The sequence below is a fragment of the Myotis yumanensis genome, unplaced genomic scaffold, assembly GCF_028538775.1.
Source record: "Myotis yumanensis isolate MYYU_CA2020_CCGP unplaced genomic scaffold, mMyoYum1.0.hap1 SCAF_11, whole genome shotgun sequence".
NCBI lineage: Eukaryota > Metazoa > Chordata > Mammalia > Chiroptera > Vespertilionidae > Myotis > Myotis yumanensis.
The window spans coordinates 17,226,319-17,242,276 of NW_027223762.1; the positions used below are offsets into that span (position 1 = coordinate 17,226,319).

The 15,958-nt window shown below is 40.6% G+C and overlaps 1 pseudogene; it reads left to right on the forward strand.

Annotated features, from left to right (window-relative positions):
• The first annotated feature begins 9,891 nt into the window (after positions 1-9,891).
• The window catches only part of LOC139019618 (phosphatidylinositol 3-kinase regulatory subunit beta pseudogene), a 132,687-nt pseudogene continuing 126,620 nt past the window's right edge, over positions 9,892-15,958 (forward strand).

Here is a 15,958-nt window from a genome sequence, read left to right on the forward strand (position 1 = left end):
GGCTTGCCCAGGACGAGTCTCCAGATGAGAAAGCAGCCTGGGCCAACATCCTGACTGAAGACTTCCAGAAGACCCACCTAGGCCATGTACGGACTGCCGACCCAGACAACCCGTGAGATGATAAATGTGTGTTATTACAGCTGCTATGTGCATGGCTATTTAGTGTGCAGCATGTAAAACTAATGAAGCCCTCTCCAGTTTGGTTCAGTGGATAGAGTGTCGGCCTACAGACCAAACAGTCCTAGGTTCTATTCCGGTCAAGGGCATCTACCTTGGTTGCAGGCTCCTCCCTGGCCCAGGGCCCTGGTCAGAGAGCATACAGGAGGCAACCAATCTACGTGTTTCTCTCACATCGATGTTTCTCTCTGTCTTTCCCTCTCTCTTCCACTCTCCCTAAAAGTCAATGGAAAAATATCCTCAGGTGAGGATTACCCCCCAAAAAACCCACAAACTAATGCAGACAGGGCCACTTCTTATGCAGTATCTTATGCATCCAGTATGTGGGAGAACTACTTGGAGCCCTATGCATAGAAAGAGAAAGGTCTACACTTGTCTGTTTTCTCAACCCCATGACAAGGGTCCACTGCATGGCCTCCCTCGTCCGCTGAGAGGAGATCAGAACCCCAGACACAGGGGCTGCAGCATATGAAACCAGACTAGACAAGGACAGGCAAGACCTCAGGGCTTTCCTGACATTCTCAGCATTTGGACTTCACGCCTAAATGTGGAGAAAATCACAGTAAGATGTTTAAAGGGGTAAAGGGCCGAAGCAGGAGAGATTCCAGCCACTGGTCCCCAGCTACTCTGGATTCTGATACAATCCAATCAAGCGAAGCTACTGAAGGTGAGTCCATGCTATAACTAGAATAGACAGTTTGTTTTTGTTTTTTTTCATTATGGGCCACACAGTTCTGGATAATCAGGCCCCGGATCATTCTGTCCTGTGTTTCTACACTCCTGTCACACCTGCTTTTAGTGCTGGTACTCAGCTTGCTTCCTCTTGCCTGGAGGCATTAGGACATGCTGGCCCCTGACATGCTATTTCCTCTGATTTTCACATAGTTAATTCCTTCATCAGATCTCAGCTCAGGTGACAGTGCTCCAGAGAAGCCTGTCCTTACCTCTGTGACTAGACCTAATGCCTGATGACAAGCCTTCAGGGTACAACAGCTCTCACCAGCTCACAACTTGTCACAGCCTTACTGTCCGTTGGCCTCTGTGATTATTTGCTTAATGCGATCCTCTCCCACTAGCTCAGCGGTTCTCAACCTGTGGGTCTCGACCCCTTTGGGGGTCGAACGACCCTTTCACAGGGGTCACCTAAGACCATTGGAAAACACATATATAATTACATATTGTTTTGTGATGAATCACTATGCTTTAATTATGTTCAATTTGTAACAATGAAATTGGGGGTCACCACAACATGAGGAACTGTATTTAAGAGTCGTGGCATTAGGAAGGTTGAGAACCACTGCTCTAGCTTCTTTCTGAGCCACAAGGGCAGGAACCAGAACACGTTTTGACTTCTCATTGACTTGCCATTAACTTCCCAGCACTGAGCCTGGAGCTTGGCACATAGTATGGGCTCAATAAACATGCATTCAATAAAGAACTGAATAAAACATATTTGTGTAAAATAATTGAGGAAAAGATGAGCCCTGCCCTGAGAGTCAGGAGACCTGGTTGTAAACCCGCTTCCCACTCAATTGCAGTGAGAATATGGAGGGAGCCGTTCCTCAGTTTCCCCAGTGCATGCGAGTCTTTAGATCTCTGATTCGTTGACAATGTCATCAGAATTATTAAGTGCTTGTTACTGACATAGTCACCACCGTTCTTTTCTTCACTTTGCCTCTTCAAGGGAGCGATGATGGGAAGAACTTTGAAATCCTGCTTCATTTCCTCAGAGCTCCACAAATTCTCAAGGAAAACTTCTCAAAAGGACTACAGGCTGCGTGTAAACCACAGAGTCCTTTGGGGCCTAAAGTTAAAAGGTCATATTATGTACAATGGTCCTATAGTCATCTGGGAACAATAACTAAAACATATAAATTACAAAACCGGGATGGCTAACTGCTGTATCCATGGAAACAGATGTTGGCTTGGCCAAAGTGCTTTACAATGATTATGATTAATCATCCTTGAAATCACTGTTATTTATTGGTGCATAACAGAGGGAACCATATTGGAAGGGCTATATTGTTCAGTTTTACAAATTTCCACTTGCTAGAGCTGGCACCCTGGCCATAAAATAGCAAAGTGTTCTTTAAAATGTACTCATCAAATATCAGTCAAAGAGAAGAGAAAAATATAAAAGCCACAGCTTGGAATAATAGTCAATAAAAACAGTATGCCAACACAAGTCACTAATGTTAAAGTTTCTTCCATGCTTCATATAAACCTCGTGCTAAAAATTACTTAAGAAAATTGAAACCCTTCTTTGTGGGTTCTTTTTAAATCTTATTCACAACTCTACTTGATCTGTCTTTAAGTCAGAGTCCTATCTCTGGAAAAGGTTATGGCTTCATTTATTGTTGCCTCTTCCTTTAGCCAACCTTCCTGGTCACAAGTACTTTTCCACCTTTACTGTGTTATGGATATTCTGAAGCCAGATCCTTCTGCACCTCCCCACTTAAGGGTAATTCATTTTAATTTGACCATCTGTATAGTTGAAGGATGACCAGGTTTGGAAAGAGTCTTTATTTGAACTTGTTCTGCATGGAACTAAGGGACACTTTATGGTAGCAAGGATCATCTAGCTCTTCTAGAATCAGTCATCTTGGTTTCTTGGCTTCTGCATATCCTTCTGAGCCTCCTTAACCCCAGCCTGACCAATAAACCCAGTGGACACTCAACAAAGTGTATACAATCTTACTTTCCCTCACCTGTGCAGGGATGTATATCTGAAACAAAGAATACCAAGGGATGTGCCCAGAGGCCATCGTAAGCTCGTGTGCATTCCTAAGGCAGGTTTTCCCAGAACATGTCCAATCCTCAAACACAGGCAGCATTGTTTTCAGTGACAATAGAGGGCTGAGAGAAAGGACCAGAGCCTCAGATGTTGTTGATAGAAGTCTTTCCTAAGCACGTCAATAAAGCTACTGCCATATCATTCTTGATCTAATGCCACAGATAAATAGCAACCCCTGGGCCCTGGGCTATGCTCTCTGAACAGCTCTGGGATTGTTCTGCACAATGCGCGGATTATCTATGGGGTGGAGCAGCTGGAAAGAGTTAGAGTGGGAGCTGGGAATCTGCTATCACAGCCATGCTAGGCTATGTTCCAAGCACCAGGTGTATTAGCCCTGTTGACATGCAGAGAGGCTCTGAGATGTGTGTATAGCCACGATCACCACGAACCTCCTGTGTTACTATACTCAACCGACCTAGAAAATGACCCCTTGTGCAGGTGGGAGGGGCAAGGCAAATATGGTCAGTTAGAAACTAATAAACAAATAAAGCAAAAATGTTTTAAAGGAAGCAAGATATGTGACTATGCCCCTGTAGTTTTGAATATCGAGCCCCTATTTAATACATCATAGAAGGGCAAGCTTGAAAATTATATGTTAAGTATATACAGGCAAACAGGCGGCTGACCCAAGGAGGCATGTGGGACTTCTGTGTCTTCCATCCAGAGACTTGAGAGCCACTTCAGACGGTCATTTGATCCAACCCTCTGAACCATTCAGAGCTGAAAATTCTCCTTCTCTGTTGCTAAACTGCCTCAGAAAGACTCTATGATCTTATTTCAAAGCATATTCCAGAGATTGCTTCTAAGGGCTAATTAAGAAAAGTGACAGTTTGATGTAATCTATCCCCATGTTCCTCAGCTGGGGATGGTTTTGCTCTCCAGGACACTTGTGACAATGTCTGGAGATGCCTTTTATTGCCACAACTGGTAGGGAAGGCAGGTGCTACTGATGCCCAGTGGATAGAAGCCAAGGATGTTGCTAAGCCTCCTACAAGGCATAGGACAGCCCCACACAACAAAGAATTCACCGTGACAAAATGTCAATAGTGCCAAGGTTGAAAACTCCTTATTTAGACAAATAACAAATGTGACTAAATTAGTCCTCTCTGAAAAAATTGAGCAAGGGCAAAAAATCTATAGTTTGAATCATTGGATTAATCATGAAAGGCATCTGTGTGGACAGTGCCTTGGTCTGGGACCACTGCATTAATTTCATTGAAGAATAATATTGATAATTATTCAAATAATATTAATGGACAATTTAATTGCTTATCTTGAAGGCAGATCCTGCCTTTTCAAGGGTCACTATTTGAGAGGTGGTGGGTAAGGGGGAGGGGTTGGTTAGCAGACATGTAGAACACCAGATAGGTGTTTAGAGAAGGAAGCAATCCATTCTACTTGGGTATAGGGAAAATTTAATGTGTGGAGATGAATTTAGACTCTCAAGCTAATTATGCTTTATTTTCTAATACTGAACTTGGCTGTATCCTGGAATTCTTTATTTAAATAATGCCAAGCAGTTTTCTAAATACTTTACATTCATCATTTCATCATATATCCCAAACAATCCTATGAAGTGGGAACTATTATTCTCATCTTAGAGATGAGAGAAGATTCTAGCAGGTCCTGTCTGTCTCCAGAGTTAGTGTGGGTAACTGCTGTATCACATAATCTCCATGGAAAAGAAAGTGATCTGGGTCTGAGGTATCACCTCCAGTCATTGACCCCCTCATCTCCCAGGAAGGAGCTACTGATCTAGAAGGTCCTTATACCGCCAGTATTCATGATTCTAACACCAACAGGAAGACAATTATTTTACAAAACAATCATCTTGGGGTAGGCTCCACACTGTGGAGGGAAACAGATTTTCAAATAATCATAAAAATGGTAACATTTAAACAGTGATCTGGGATATTAACTCTTAAACGAATTTTACTTTAGTCTATATTCTCCAAATGGAGCAAAAGTAAAGTCGCTGTCATTGCCTCCCCAAAGTCAAATCAACTTTATCCTGATTGTACAAATACAGTTTAAACCTCACACGCATCTCATTTATTTATTCACTCACTCATTTGTTCATTCAATATATAAGTCCTGATTATCTACTGTGTTCTGAGCAATGGGCTGAATACTTGGAATATAGCAGTAATCAACTAGCAAAGCCCTTAACTCATGGAACTGATCAATGAAAGTGGAGCCTTGAGAGTAAAAGATTTCCAGGTAAATAGAGTAGGCGTAATGTTTCCTTCCTTTGAATTATTGGAATTATTGTCATCCTTATTCATGTGAATTTCCTATTTACACTAATCTGACTATAAAATGCTCAGGTTTTCCCCCATGTTTGTTTTTCAAATAGATGTAGTCAGAACCTCCAGCAGTCATGAATAAAAATGGAAAGAATGCCATCACCTAACTCCTAACAATTTAAATAACAAATGAAGATGTATTAAGCTAAAAGATACTAATATGATTTTCTTATCTCAATGCCTCCTTCTTTTTTCAGATAACTTTTAGGTTCCATTTCAATGAATAGTAACTAAAATATTTTCATATATTCATTCCTGAGAAAAAATATTTATCAGACTGAGAGATTTTAAAAGCAATTCCATTTTTATATCATGCATCTTTCCCCATGTTGTATTCTAGACATTCAGTTGAGCAGCTATCTACATTACTTTAACCATAATAAGAAAGGTTTTTATCAGCTCCCTTGATAAAACCATTCACTGTACATTACTTGTTTGTGTTGCTCCCTGCACCTGGAAGCCCCTATTTTCTTCTTCACAAACCAATCTGCAACACTCCCTTTGCAACCCCATTTGAGTTATTTTATTTATGTACTAGAGACCCGATGCACGAAATTCGTGCAAGGGGCTTGGCCCCCCCACCACCACCACAGTCACCTCTGCCTCAGCCCCTGCTGCGGTGGCTTCGTCGGAAGGTCGTCCGGAAGGACATCTGAAAGGACATCCAGTCTAATTAGCATATTATGCTTTTATTATTATAGACATGGGTTTATTTTCATATTTTGCTCTGTCCCTGAAAATATATAAAGCAGCCTATAACAAGACACATAGAAATGACACAATAGCATCAGTTAAAAGAGAGGCAAGAGAAGAAGGTAAAACAGGAGTACAGAGTCAGAAATGAGTCTACAGTGCATAGCATAGCATAATAACCCACACGTGCGCAGTAGGTGAGTTGTAAACCTGGCTCGAAATTTTCTGACAGTCACCATGAAAAGGAAAACCTTAGTTACACAGTTCACAGTATCCATGAGATACTAACAACCCAACTTTCCTGGGGAAGTCAAATTGCTCTTGGTCCTCAGACCAGACAGGAACTTTCCCTGGGATCCTCATAAATGGATGATGTCATGAACCACCATCACCACTCCTTTACAATTCATCCAACAAGATTCATGAGGCTGCTTACTCAAATGACTCTTGATGTAGGCCAGAGATTTTCAACCCATGTGTCACAAGAATTTGTAAAACATTCCATACCGGACTATTTAGTCAGGGGCACTGACCTTTCCCCCCTTACATTGTCAAAGTTAAAAAATGACAACAGCTAACACAATAGCCATCCAGTGTGAATGAATCAAGATTATGCCTATGTTTTTGTCATATTGACAAAAAACACAATGTACCTTCTGGTGTGCCTCAGAATTTTAGTAATTAGTTTATGTGTGCCGTGAGGTGAAAAAGGTTGAAAATCGCTGCTGGAGGCTAATGGCACATGCTCAGACATAGACAGAGAAAAGATGTTCAGAAAGAAGAAAAGAGAAGGTAGAGATGGCCAACAGCAAAAGCAGTGTTTCTGACTCTGCAAATCAGCTTTGACACAGGAATTTAATTTAGAGTATAAGGAGGTGAATTAACTCAGCAATTCTCTCTGAATAGTGTTTCCCCTAGCTTCTGATCAATATTGTGGGTGACAGCAACTGCATTGAGAGTGACTATTCTCTGTGCCATCGAGTTCATCTTCCAGTGCCCAGAGCTAGGACTAGGGTTCATCTCCTTTTTCTGAGGACCCGTCAAGGTACATATCCAGGCCACTCCTCTCCAACATGAAGGAAGGGAGCACTGGCAAGAAAGACCAGGGTTAGTCTTAGACAATGATTGTGAACCCACTGCAGATCCCAATGAACAGGCAGTGAGGCCCCACAGTTCTACTCCATTAGGATTAGCTGAATATGTTCAAGGCTAGATGCCCACCTCGAACAAAATAAAAAATCAACCTAACACTGAAATCATCTTTAACTTCGAGCAGAATACTTTCTACTGTGTGTTCCCAGATAAACCATTGTGAAATGCATATTGTGGAAATAGCAACCAGTTGTATGAGACTGTTTAAGTATTTATAAACTAGCTAAAAGGTGAGAATATCTAGCAAAGACAATAACTTGTTTGGAAAAAGAAAAAAAAATAAGAAAAGGCTAAAAGGGTTATTGGTGGCCTTTCTTTTTGACAATAATTAGCCAGTGGGGTCAGAGGCCTGTTCAGGCCACTCCTTGTTTGAAATAATAGAGCCATAATATGCATATAAGAAAGAATGTTTGTGCTACGTGTCTCTAGATAGCCAGGAGAGGGAGGGACTGAAGTCAGCTCAATTAGATCATTAAGAGCCAAGTTTCAAAGAAGAGAAACCTAAATGCAATCCTTTGGAACCCCAAAGTAAGCATGTCAAACTCGTGACCCACGGGCCGCATGCCTCATTTATTTGGTCTGTGTTAGCCTCTGAGTTTGACATGCTTGCCCCAAAGGCTAATGTCTGTCATGTCAAAAGACTGTTCCTATGGGCTCTGAGCTGAGCACAGCCATAATAGGGCCAGTTTTGTGAAAGCATCTCTACCTCGGGTTCTGTCTAGATTTAGCTCCAGCTCTTCAAGCAGCCAAATGCCAAGGAATAAATGCGGCAATATTTTGATCTCTCTAATGTATTTTGTTAGTAGACAATGGAGAAAATAGCAGTGGTCTCTAAAGGGATACAGTTGCTTGATGTTTTCTGTTCCACATATAAAACATTGACCTATAAAAATTAAACTTGTAATTTGACAATCAAATACCTAGCATATATTTTAGGGCTAGCGTCCAATAAAAGAAGGCTATAATTTGAGATAGGGAGCATTGTTCTTTTAGGATGTGGAATAAATTATACTATTCATCCTATCAAATAGGGCTGTACCTGTAGTATAAATAATGGTGGGAAGGTTGGTGATAAGGGGTCTTTGAATTGCTTTGGAGCAGGAGGGAGGGGAGTGGAGCCCTCCTTGGAATGTAACTATATTGTCTAATACATAGCATAACCCAGCTTCTGACAAGAACTACGTTTCTGTTTTAGGTACATTTTTAGAGGTAGTGATCAATTTGAAATTTTTTTATTTATATGAGGTTAGGTGATCAGATAAGATTTTTGTTTTGTGTGACACCTCTCTGTGGTGGTTATCAGTTGTTCCCCTCTCTGATATGTGGACATCAGATCCTCTTTTGAGCATTTAATAGTCCCCAGCTAACAGGAGGCCCTCTCACACACCTGAAAGCCACTTTCAACCTGCATTAGTTTCCTAAGGCTGCCATAGAAAGTAGCTTCATTACCTATTTATAAGTGAGGTCATATTCTGAGGTACTGGGTTATGAGGTCAGCATATCATTTGAGGGTGACATAATTCAGTCCATATCACAATCCTAACTGAACAGATTCTAAAGAGCTGAAGAAGAATGGCTTTTCAGAACTGGCTGCTTGCCAACTATGAGTGATCCTCAGATTGAAGAACAGTGACCCGTTTCCCCACTGTGAGAAAGGGCTGGTCCATCACTCCTTAAAGAGTCAGGACATAGTCCATCGCATATGCCCCTCTGTTTTTCTTTTCCATCTATGAGAGGCCATCTGAGGTGGTGATTGATGGCACAGAACCTGGAGCCAGACTACCTGGCTTCAAATTCCAGCAACACCTGTTAGCTGTGGGAACTTGGACAAGCCTTGTACTTTCTCCAATCTAAAGTTAACTAGTCTATAAAATGGAGATAACAATAGAACTTTTCACAAGGAATGTTCTGAGATTTAAATGAGTCCACGGGTAATGCACTTAGAACAGGGCCCATCATACAGGGGCACTATGTTAATGTAGATATTTTGAACTATTTTAAAGTTAGCTACTTTAAAGAGATATTAGCTTTAAATATGAGGAGTCCAATGATCACCATCTCAACTGGAAACTATCAAGAAAGCTAGATTTTCCACAGAAACCCCTTAATGACCCTCATTCCACATCCCCTCTACCTAGCTGTGATAGCTTTTATTTTTAATGCCCTTCCTCAATTAATAATCATAAGCAAGAAGCCTCTCAGTCTAGTTTCAGCTCACTCTGATCATCCCCTCAGGTTGCTCAATTTCACCAACATAACAACAATACAAGGGAATTGCTTCTTGGAAAAGTGTCTTCATCGCTGAACAACTTACCTCCTTCAGATCGCTCTAGGCAAGTTCCTTAAAACATGAGCCATGTTTTCCATTTCTTCTACATCCTAGATAACTTCGAACAGCATCATGCATGTAAGCAGGTGTTGGATAAATCCCAAATGGAAGGTAAACACAAAGTTAACCTGGACACTAGGAAGGGCATCCTTTATTGCAGACAAGTTTGCATCCGAGGATCATTTTGTGCATTATTGTTCACAAATGTTCAGAAAACTCGAGAAAGGGCACAGAATACAAAACCTAAGCAAAGATTACGGCTGAGAAGACTTGGCTTCAGGCCTAACATTACTTTATCATGGTTCTGGCAGGTAATCAATGGGAAACTCTGTTGCGTAGACATAAATCATAATTGAGTTTTCATCAGTCCTGTGCCAAATCTGTTTCTGCATGAAACCTGGGTCCCAGTGCCAAGGGGCCTTATCGGTCCATGTGTAAATATGCCTTTTGATGAGATCAAAGAACAGCAGAATTCAGACAAGATTGCAGCTTGGTGCTACCAGAGCCAGGTAGGCGTTTAACTCTCTATACTAGACAATGGCTACTGAATGATTGCCAAAGGAGGTATTTCCCATGCAATGCTTCTCCTTAGATGCTTGAGGAGATTCAGAAAATGGGGTAGGGGGGTAGAAGAGGAGGATCAGCCCACAAAGGTCATTCTCCCTAAGAGCCTGTACAAAAGAATATTTTCCCCAAATTCCTGAAAACTTATCTGAAATGTATTGAAAGACCATTAGCTAAAACTAAATATAAGCTTTATATAACAGTGATCTCAAGGCAAAAGGGAAAACATGGTATTAAGACTATCTCCTCTGAATGTTTAAAAAGAAGACAAATTTTCCAAACTTCCTGCTTTTCTCAAAGATAACACACCTGAAACTGAAGGTGGTTTTAACTGAATAAATTTAATTCTATGCTCTCCCTTATTTTGAAGACTGATGATTAGAATAAGATGTCTGCAATCAAGAAGACGGATAATGGTAAGTGTTGACAAGGACATCAGAAATTGGAAGCCTGGTTAAATGTAAAATGGTATAGCTGCTTTGAAAAACAGGTTGGCAGTTCCTCAGAGTCAAACATGGAGTTACTAAATGACTCAACCATTCTTATCCTAGATATAAACCCAAGGGAACTGAAAACACATGCTCATCCAAAGCTTGTACACAAATGTTCATAACAGCACTACCATAATGTCCCCAAATAGGAAAGAACCCAAATGGCCATCAACTGATGAAAGATAAATAAAATGTGGTATATCCATACAATGGAATATTTTTCATTAAAAATTAATGCTACGCCCTAACCGGTTTGGCTCAGTGAGCGTCAGCCTGCGGACTGAAGGGTCCCAGGTTTGATTCTGGTCAAGGGCATGTACCTTGGTTGGGGCCACATCCCCAGTAGGGGGTGTGCAGGAGGCAGCTGATCGATGTTTCTCTCTCATCGATGTTTCTAACTCTCTATCCCTCTCCCTTCCTCTCTGTTAAAAAATTAATAAAATATATATTTTTAAAAATTAATGAAACATGTTACAACATGGATGAACCTTGAAAACATTGTGCTAAATGAAAGAAGACAGTTAGAAAAGACCACATATTGTATGATTTCATTTATATGAAATAGGCACTCTTTATAGAGACATAGAAATAGAATAGATTAGTGGGTGGGTTGAGGATATGTAGATAGATAGATGATAGCTAGAAAACAGAGAAATATTCCTAACTAATAAATAGCTATTTTACCAGTCCACAATACTTACATAGTCTATGAATAAATATTGTTGTCAACACTTTAGTTATATTGTTGATGATATAATTATATACACTACATGGTGGTTTGTGTGCATTAAAAATCTTTTACATCAAAATAACATTAATACTAAACATTTTGTGACCTTATTTTGGCTTTCCTAGAACTTTTCATCTATAGGGGTTTTATATAATAGTAAAAGTCCAATTTTTTTCTCAAGCTTTGAGAAACTCTAATGAAGAAGAAAACTATATTAAGTCAGAATACTTATCTCCCGTTAACCAACTGATCTTGGTTGAACCTTGGCTCTGTTTGTGCCCCCAAGGTTCACCAAATAGGCAGTGAGGGTGATAATTCCTACCTTTCTTTATTAACAAGGTTCCCATGAGGATCTGATGAGATAAGAGATATGAAAAATGCTTTCAAAGATAAAGCAGCCTACAGTAGTGATATAATTTTGCTGTGTTTAAGTAGTTAAATGGTATTAATATTTTAACATCCACTGAAATCTCTCTAATGACAATAGATTAAAAAAACCTTAATGATCAGCTGAACTATAAAAAAATCTATAAGTTAGAATTAAATTTGAGCATGTTAAAATTTATAATGCACAAAAAATCACTAGATCATTTTCTGCTTCATTTTTAATGTGCAGTGGAATGTGGAATAAGGAGTATGCTTGCTCTATTCGAGGAGCAGATGAGCTATTAAATTAATTTCATGTAAACAAACCAGATAAGAGGCAGCATGTTTATTGACATGGAAAGCCACTTTACTTTTACATAAATAACTACCATGCAGATGCTTATAAGTATAATGTTTTTCATGTAATACCGCCGGAGAAAGCCTGTCTCACAGAGAGGAATCATGTCGCTGAGACTGCCAAAAACTTTGAAGCCAGTGCCAGGTAGAGCATAAGTGCCCAGTTAATATTTGTAGACTGACTAGAGAAAAAAAGCATTTATGTATAAATAGCAATATTAAATATAGGAACAAGCAGATAATTCTTTCACTCAGTATTTCAATACCATACCCAGTTTGGTGCCTGCAACGTAAGTGAATGGAGAGCTTGGAATGGTTCCAGAGAAAAGCAATGAAAATGATTAAAGAGTTGGAAATGGGGTCTATAAATCATGACTACAGGAATCGGGGCTTATTTAACCTGAAAGAAAAAGCTGCATGGCTGCACCAGAGTCTCATATCTGGAACTGAGAGATGGCGAGAGTTGCCATGACCCGTCCAGAGAGCTGTGTGAGCAGAAAGAAATCTAGAAGCAGCCAAGGTATTTTCAAAGAAATCTGCACGTATCTAACTCTCTCCTTTCGATTTTCAGAACAACCTACAGCAACCCAGAGACAAGCAGGGTGTGTACCAGTTCAACCCACAAACATTGATAAGTGCCACTGAGGGTCACACACCGTGCTGGGCACTGAGGAGAGAAAGGACTAGGATCCTGAACCTCCACAGCCTCAAGGAGACTAACCTGTGAAGACAGACGCAGGATATGAGGAAATCTCCTCCATCAAATATGCCAAGTCCCTTGGTGCCTCTAAGGGAGGACACTCAAGTTTACTTGGGAGGCTGGGGCGAAGAATGAGCTGCTTCTCCAGGGTCTCAATGCTACAAAGGAGTTTGCCACACAGAAGGCAGGAGCACAGTAAGGCCATTCTATGCGAACGTAAGAGCAAGCAGAGACAATCCAGGCAAGACCCGTGGAGAGCCTGGACCAGTTAGGAAGGCAGAAGCAGATCTGAGAAATGTTATCACCTCCATTCTGCAGGTGAAGAAACTGAGGCTCAATGGTCTCAGTGACTTGGGCAAGGTTAGCCATAGTTAATGTCAGAGCTGGGACTTGAATCCACCATTCCTGATTTCCAGTCTGCTAGTCTTTACAAATCCTTGTTACTCATGTAGCAATCCTAATGTGCTGTGGTTGTCTGATAAATACTTCTGTCCATTAAAGCCGAAGCTGCTAGCAATAGAAAAATCCATCTTGTTGAGTAATTTGGTGGGAGGAAGAGATGATGTCATCATGGTCACAAAGCCACTGAATTCTGTAAACACAACATACACACACACACACACACACACACAGGAGTTACTTATAAATATAATTTACCCAGACACTTCATAAAAAATAAAGCATCTCATTTTTATTTGTTCTGTTACACTCCATGTAGCAAAAACAAGAGATATAAACTTGAATTAAATCATTTTTTATTTTAAATTGGAACAAAATGCACCATCATATCCATGCTGTTAGTAAGAGTGCTTTCCGTTATGACACCTGCTATTGCCTCACATCTTTTTCTCTCATGTTTTCAACAATAATCCTTCACATGCCTTCAATCAATCTAATAATCATCAAAAAATTATTCTGAATCAACACACACAAAATTTGGAGAGAGAAGCAGCTTACTGGATTCCAGGCAAATCACAAGATAAAACAGGAGTCAGTGTATTGGGCAGTTGGTAATTTAATTTATTTTATTATTTTATTTTTTCCATATTCCAAGGCTAGCAAAATTACTTGTGAGTTTCTGGATTTTTAAGAATCTAGAACTACTTAAATCTGAATTTTTCTTTGTCACTAATTAACTGAAAAAAAAGAAAAACATATTCCCCCTCCTTTTTATTTTTGTTTTGAAGGTTTAGTGGGATAAATTTCCCAGAAAACAAATATTAGATAACATAAAACAATTCTTCAAGGCAAGCTGGTATTTCTTAGAAGGTCCTCAGACAATCTCCCAGTTACATAAGTTACTCTAGAAAACCTCACACTAATATTTCTACCTTACCACAAATGATCTCATCTTATCCTGCTCCATAGCTGAAAATCACCTTGAAGTTCAATGTTGGAGGATGAACTCTCCTGGTTGCATTTCCCAAGTGTCTTAGCGTCTCAAGGACCAAAGCTTCCCTTTTCATCCTGCTTGTCCTCCTCTCCTTTCAGGGAAGCTCATCCTACTAGTGAGCACTGACCAGTCTGACGCCACTGAGAAGTGTGTTTGAGTTGAGAGATGGGCCGAGGTAGGGATGGGTCTCCCCAGGGTGAGTGATGGAGGCAGAAGCGGGTCTCACCTAAGGCTGCAGGCGCCGGAGAAGTGGTCTAAGCCCCAATACTAGAGAAAATGGCTCGTTTTAATGTTGGAGAGAGGAGTCCGAACAAGTCATTAAGGAAGAGAAAGTCCACGATGGAGAACAGGACCTGGAAGTGAAAAGGGAGGGAAATAGCCTCTATTAGAGCCATCAGAAAGAACACAGCCCTGCCTGCACCTTGATGTTAGTACAGTTAGAGCATTTCAGCCTTCTGAACTCCAGAATGAACAGGGAATAAAATTGTGTTGCTTTAAACCACTGAGTTTGTGGTCATTTGTTCCAGTAGCAACAGGGAACTCCTACAATGTCCCAGAATATGTCCTGGAAGATGAACATCCTCAGCTGACAGCCAGAGTTTGGAGTGGGCAGGGCTGGATGGTGCGAAGCATCACTGCAAAGCTGTGTTGGTGCAGAATCAGTGTCAGTTCCATTGCCAACACTCACACCCATTGACCCAGGAGGGCAGGGGGCCCCAACTCCAAAGAACTTGGCATAGTCACTTAATTATGTTCGAAATGAGTAAAACACAACCCCACATGTGCAATAAAATATGAATTCCTTCTTGCCCTTTTTCTCCTGACTTTCCCTTCTCCATATTCCCTTCTGTCTCTCAGCCTCACCTCCAGAGCAGAAGCCAAAGCTGAGCAAGGTGTTGCCATGATTTTAAACACCTTCATCCGCAGAGCACTGCATAGTTTCAGCATAGGAAGGGATCTTAAAAAGGTAATACGGTCAACCCCATGTGTAGGGATGCCATTTACAGCTGTACAGATTGTGTACAACACAATCCTATGGGGATATCATGCTCAGCAGATCCATGTCAATGATGCTTTCAAAAATTCTGCAGTCCACAACCCACACAGCTGTACGTGGCAGTCATACACTATATAAATACTCATTCAGGTATTTCAAAAGTGGGCAATATGTAGGGTGATCCCACCTATTGCAGTATGCCTAGAATCTCTGGCCTCCTTCCATTCTATAACAGTAGCACACACCAATCACTGTGACACACAAAACACACCACAGATTCACAAATTGCTCCTGTGGGAACAACCACCCACTCATACCTCATTCCTCTGATCTCATCACTCATCCTTGCTTCAATCATGTCAATCTCCTTAATATTCTTTAAACATTTCGTGTTTCCTTCTTCCTCAAGAGCCTTTGCAACTTATTATTTCTCTACATGGAAGGTTCTTCAGCTCAATATCTGCAAACTGTCTTTGACTCTCTTCAGACCCCTGCCCAAATGTCACCTTATCAAAGAGTCTCTCTCTGGCCACCCTATAAAAGACAGAAACACCTCACCCGCTCCCACACATTTTGTCCCTCTTATTTTGCTTTAATTTTCCTAACATTGTGACCACTGTCTGTAGCATTATTTATTTGACTAAGTTATTTATTTTCTGTAGCTCTCACTAGTGCTTAAGTTCCATGAGGCCAGGAACATGACCTATTTTGTTCACTGTTGTATTTCCAGCACCCAGAACAGTGCCTTACTTGTACTAGCCACCCAATAATTATTTATGCCATGAATAGTACAAGGAAATAACTGTATTCATAGTAACACATGCACAGCAACACTCCTTTTCCCATTTATCCAAGTCAATGAATTCAGTCATTTCACTTGCCCTGTCCTCCTCCCTAGCCAAAACTTGA